Source organism: Malaclemys terrapin, chromosome 14 (genome assembly GCF_027887155.1).
Source record: "Malaclemys terrapin pileata isolate rMalTer1 chromosome 14, rMalTer1.hap1, whole genome shotgun sequence".
Taxonomy (NCBI): domain Eukaryota; kingdom Metazoa; phylum Chordata; order Testudines; family Emydidae; genus Malaclemys; species Malaclemys terrapin.
The window spans coordinates 11248941-11254940 of NC_071518.1; positions in this window are offsets into that span (position 1 = coordinate 11248941).

The following is a 6000-nucleotide window of genomic DNA, read 5'->3' on the forward strand; positions in this document are numbered from 1 at the left end:
AGCCAGCAAGCTGTGGGCAGTACCCTTTGCAACATCCAAACGTTGAAAACTGGGTCTATATTTATACAGCGAGAGGGATTCCAGCTCAGAAAAATGAAATGTTACCCTCACATATGACACAGAAAGCCTTATTGATGTTAGGAGCAAAATTTGCCTCTAATTTGGCCACTGCAATTTTGTGAGTGTAATTTTTTTTCCATGTGTGCAAGTTGTTCATGGTTATTAATTTATTCAGAGCACCCCAAGGCGTACTTGGCTCCATGATCACATACACAGAGAGGCAAGGCCCTCCTCAGAAAAGTCTACAGTCTACATAACAAGGGATGACAGAATGGTGGGGTGGGGAGGAAAGACAGGGGTCATAACAATATTTATTCAGCCAGGGCCTAGCCCTGCACTCAGTGAAGTCAATGGCAAAGTTCCCATTGGCATCAGTGCGCAGGAATAAGCCTTGAAAGACATGTACAAGACACAGCTGAATTCATGTTTTAAATGTACAATAGCTTTCCTTCTCTTTAAAAACTGGAAAATTAGGTTATTGTGGATAATTCAGGTATCTCGTGTCTGCAGATGAAGTGAATGTTTTCCATAGGGTTTACATTACCAATTAACGTTCCCATGTAACGAGCTATAATCTCCCCTGAGAAAGTCTGCTTCATCTGCAATATATTTCCCAAAAGAAACTCAGGCCCCCATAGAAGATATCTTCTAACATATATGGGCTGCTAGGGTGTTTGGGTTGTTAGAAGATAGTGAGGTCCCACAAAAGGGGAGGGATTTGCCTGCATGGAACAGTTTGTAGGGTGGGTGCTAGGGTGACCAGGTATCTGGTTTTCAACCGGAAAACCTGGTCAGCACTGCTCACCGGGCTGTTAAAAGTCTGGTCAGTGGTGCTGCAGCGCTAAGGCAGGGTAGGCCCTACATGTCCTGGCTGGCACTGCATTGCACCCCAGAAGCGGCCAGCAGGTCTGGCTCCTAGGCATGGGAGGGGGGCACAGGGATCCGCGCGCTGCCCCTGCCCCGAGCACCAGCTCTGCATCAGTCAATGGGAGCTGGGGAGAAGGGCGGTGCCTGTGAGCGAGAGCGGCATGTGGAGCCTCCTGCCCCCCCTGCCCACCTAGGACCCAGACCTACTGGCTGCTTCTGGGGCATGCGCAGAGCAGTGCCAGGACAGGCAGGCAGCCTGCCTTAGCCCCCTTGCTGCGCCACTGACCAGGAGCCGCCTGAGGTAAGCCCACGCCTCAACCTGAGCTCCAAACCCCTTGCCCCAGCCCTGAGCCCACCCAAGCCCAGAGCCCCCTCCTGCACCCCAAACCCCTCATCACCAGCCCCTCCCCGGAGCCAGCACCCCCAGCCCACAGCTCTCACCCACACCCCAACTCCCTCTCCCAGCCCTGATCCTCCTCCCGCCCTCCAAACCCCTCAGTCCCAGCTTGAATCCCCCTCCTGCACCCTAAACCACTCATCCCCAGCCCAACCTCAGAGCCCTTACCCTCCCCCGCACCCCAACCTGGATTCTCCTCCCACACCCCGAATTCCTAATTTCTGGCCCCGCCCCAGAGCCCGCACCCCCAGCCGGAGCCCTCACCCCCTCCCGCAGCCCTACTCCCAATTTCGTGAGCATTCATGGCCCACCATACAATTTCCATACCCCGATGTGGCCCTCAGGCCAAAAAGTTTGCTCACCCCTGGTCTAGAAAGTTGGCAACTCTAGTGGGTGCCTAAATTTGCCCCATGATTTGTAAAAGGCTGATTGATACGTGTGATACAGTACATGATACATTGTCCATCTGCGTGGCCTGTTGGGAAGTACAGCTTCAATTTTTCTTTTGGAACCTCCTTCAATGTTTCGTTCAGTGATAAATAAGGGTGAACAGAAGCCTTTCTTTCATTTCTATATTTCAATAGGGAAGGGCTCTATGTTGTTTTGCAACAGAATTGAAAGCATAGTTAAACTAGCGCTGACAATATCATGTCATCACTACTACCCCAGAGCAGTGCTGGTGCTTAGTTTACTCTGACACTGCAACTGAGAAGGCATAAAATGACCAGTACAATAAAGGGGATGGATTCTGACTAAAATAAAAGTGGGAATGCACTAAAATAAACAAGAGGACATCTGAGATGACTGTAGAGTCTTAGCATTCAGTACTCCAGCAACCCCTGGCTCTCATTTTAGTAGTGGACAGCTGAATCTAACATGTCTGGAAAGTTTGCACCTGTCTTTTGGTTTCATTCTCACTCACCTTGGCTAATGGTACATCCTTTCCTGTCATTGTTCTGACAAAGCCCTTTTCTCATAACTTGTCCAATATGAAAAATAACCACACTGATTCAGATACCGCAAGGCAGATTTTACTTCGCAGAAAAATTGCCTTCATGACTAAGTCCATTTCAAGGAATGACTAAGAAGAATGTGCTTGAGTCATACAGTCATGGGTATTTACTGGGGTCGCAGTAAAGGGCCTTTGTTAATTGTCCTTGTCCAATGATACAGGGCCTGTTTTTTCATTGCTCAGCACCTTGTGCAGTTATTTATATCTCTGAAAATGTGTAAAATGCTTCCAGATCAGAAGGGTAGCATTTTGTACCCACTCTGCGGAGGTATAAGGGCCAGATCCTCAGTTAGTGTAAATTGGTGTAGCCAGTGTACACCAGCTGAGAATCTAGCCCATAAATGTCTGCACAGGATGCAAAGAGTGGGAGACCACACCACTCCACTGGAGAGTATGTAGTTTCTTCTCGTTTGTTTCTCTCTTTAGTAACCTTAGTCCTAAACCCAGCTCTTACCTCACTGCTGTTCTCCATAAGCATCTGCTCACAGGGATAGCTCTACAAAAGAATTGCAGAATATTACAACTTCTACAATTGCAAATACCGGACAGTATTGGCTAGTAAGAGCTGGTGACCAGTCCAAGGTCAGGAGTGCTGAGATGGAGCCGAATTCAGCTCCCTCACAGCAGCATACATCAGGAGTGACTCTTTTTGTAACTGAGTGGAGAATCTGACCCATTGTCTGTAGTTTCCTTTGGCAGCCAGAGGCCAAAAAGGGATGTCTCCACTGTGGGTATGGGGACAGGTTTATTTTGTAGAACTGCCATCCAGCTATCATTGCCAGCAGGCTCCAAAGTCATGGAGGTCCGCTTGTATTGACTTGACTGAAGTGACCTGTTTTCACAGCCAGATCTAAATTAGATTTTCCTCCTTGTTTCTGTTCATGGCAGTTATGTATTGATCACAGACAGCGTGCTCGGAGTTATATGAACACAGAGGGCATTGTCCCACATAGCTGGGTTCTAAACAGTCAAAATTATAGACGCCTAAAATACAGTGGATGCCCATTCAAACTTGTGGATAAAGTGACCATGGAAAAGCTATACAGAAGTGTTTGAAAGAGGAAAGAGAGGTGGTTGTTGAGGCATGTAGGAAAAGGAGGGGATGATCCATGCTGAGAGTAGAGGAGCAAAGGACCTGAAAGGATCAGCAAGAGAAAAAGGGAAGAGATGTCTACATGGGTAGAGGTGAAGAGGTTGAACTTGATGGAGGAAGGTGGGAAGAAGCTAGTGAAGGAGTCACGAATGTTTTTTCTTGTAATGAAAGGATACAGCAGAGAGGAGGAAAACATTTTTGCAGTGGTTCTAGTCAGTCAGCAAATTCCTTCTTGAGCAAACAAGCAATAAACTTGTGAAGGACATTATTATAAATTACTCGTATAACAGTAGGGCTTAGAAGCTGCAGTTGAGACCAGAGCTCTATTACACTAGGCATTGTACTCGCAACACCGTTAGAGGCAATCTCTGCCCTGAAGAGTTTATGATCTAACTAGGCTATACAAAAGGTGGGAGAAAGGAAGCAGATGAAACGATGGTAATTTATTGTAAGCTTCTAAATGGGGCAGGAACAGTATGCATAGTGTCTGAGGCTATGTCTACAATAGAGTGTTTTAAACATTAGTTTATTGGTTGCCATTTGACTCGAGCTTGTTAACACATTGGTATCTTGTTCCAGTACACTAAGGGCATGGCTTCACTTGCAGATGTAGAGCGCTTTGACTTAAACCAGGCTTCGTAGAGCGCACTAGGGAAAGTGCTGCAATCTGTCCACACTGACAGCTGTAAGCGCACTGGAATGGCCACATTAGCAGCTCTTGCAACGGCCACAGAGAGCAGTGCATTGTGGTAGCTATCCCAGCATGCAAGTGGCTGCAACATGCTTTTCAAATGGGGGGTGGAGTGGGGTGGGATGGAGTGTGACAGGGAGTGTGTTGTGTGTATGTGGGGGGAGAGAGAGTGGGTTTTTGTGGGGCTGAGAGCATGTCAGCATGCTGTCTTGTAAGTTCAGACAGCAGCAGACCCCCTCTCCCCCTCCCGCCTCTTTCTCTCACACACAGCATTCCACAGTAATGGTTGCTTTGTCTCGGAGCAGATAAGCATGCCGGCTGCCAGAAACAGAGCTTTCAAAGGGCATATCTGCATTCCTGCAGTGATTACAAAACAATGACAAGAGTGGCCACTTGACTTAAGGGGATTATGGGATGTTTCCGGAGGCTGATCAGAGCGCAGTAATGCAACACCTCATTCACACTGACGCCCGGGCGTTTCAGCCAAGGCGCACTAAGCGTTAATCTTCTGGCTGAGGTGGAGTACCAGGAGCGCTCTAGTCCTGAAGTCAGAGTGCTCTACGTGTCTTGCCAGTGTGAACGGGTAGTGAGCTAGGGCGCCCGGGGCTGCTTTAATGTTCTCTAACTTGCAAGTGTAGCCAAACCCTAAGGTCTGTGATGTGTCCAGACTAACGTATAAATGTGTTACCTAATTTAAGTTAATTGACAATCAGTAAGCTTGAGTAGACAAACCCTCAAGAAGAGTTTCTGCTCTCCTTTTGCCTCCCTGGATGCGTCCCATCTCACCATACATATTTCATGTTGTGAAAAGAGCACATTAAATTATTTTAGATGGTCCAAAGGGTGTATTTTGTGGGGGCTCAATAGTAGTCTTTTGCATGCATGTGGTATTTTTATCATCCAACCAGGTCTTAGCATGCAGGAGTGTTGTCACACGGGGGATAAAGCTATCTCTGGGGTGGGAGGTGGCATCCAGGAAGCACAGAGCAAAACTGTGGAGAGGTGGCGAGGCTCAAAGTCCATCTAGAACTGTCAGGAGGTTGGGTTTTAGGGTCTTAACTGAAGGACCATCCTGCCCCTACTGCATGCATGTACACACAGCGTACTGTGAATGGGTGCCAACTTCTTCCTTGCTTTGGGTGTGCTTAACCCCGGCTCTGGCCCAGGCCCCACCCCCACTCCACCCTTTCCCCCAAACCTCCATCCCTACCCTGCCTCTTCCCACCCAGTTCCGCCCCCTCCCCTGAGCGTGCCCCATCCCCACTCTTCCTCCTCCTCCCCAGCGCCTCCTGCGCGCCACAGAACAGCTGATCCATGGCAGGTAGGAGGCACTGGGAGGGAGGGGGAGGAGTTGATCAGCGGTGCCGCTGGAGAGCAGGAGGCACTGGGGGGTGGGAGAGGGAGAAGCTGGCTGCCAATGGGTGCTAAGCACCCATTCATTTTTTCCATGGGTGCTCCAGCTCCTATGGTACTGTATGATGGAACTCCAGGGGTCAGTCCCTCAGCTGGTGAATTGTCAGAGCTCCAAAAGGAAGCTATAGCAATTTGCACCATCTGAGTATCTGCCCTCATGTATCTACCTCAGCTTGATGAAGGACCTTGGTGGGATTCACATCTGTGCTAAGTGTGTCAAACCTGATACTGATGCTGCCTCCCCTTGTTACGAAGGCCATTCTTTCTGGCTTGACATCTTGTGAGAAAAGTGTGTGCTGGGTTTCCTCTGCATGAGGAAGTCTTTGCTGGAATGGGTTAAATTCCTCATCTCAAGATTTTCCCAGAATGCATTAAACCATCTATTAATACTAGGAACAAAGGGTGACTTCCACTCAGCTGTGATTGTTATCCAGGCAGCGGACAGGAGGAAATTGAAGAGCTCTGAA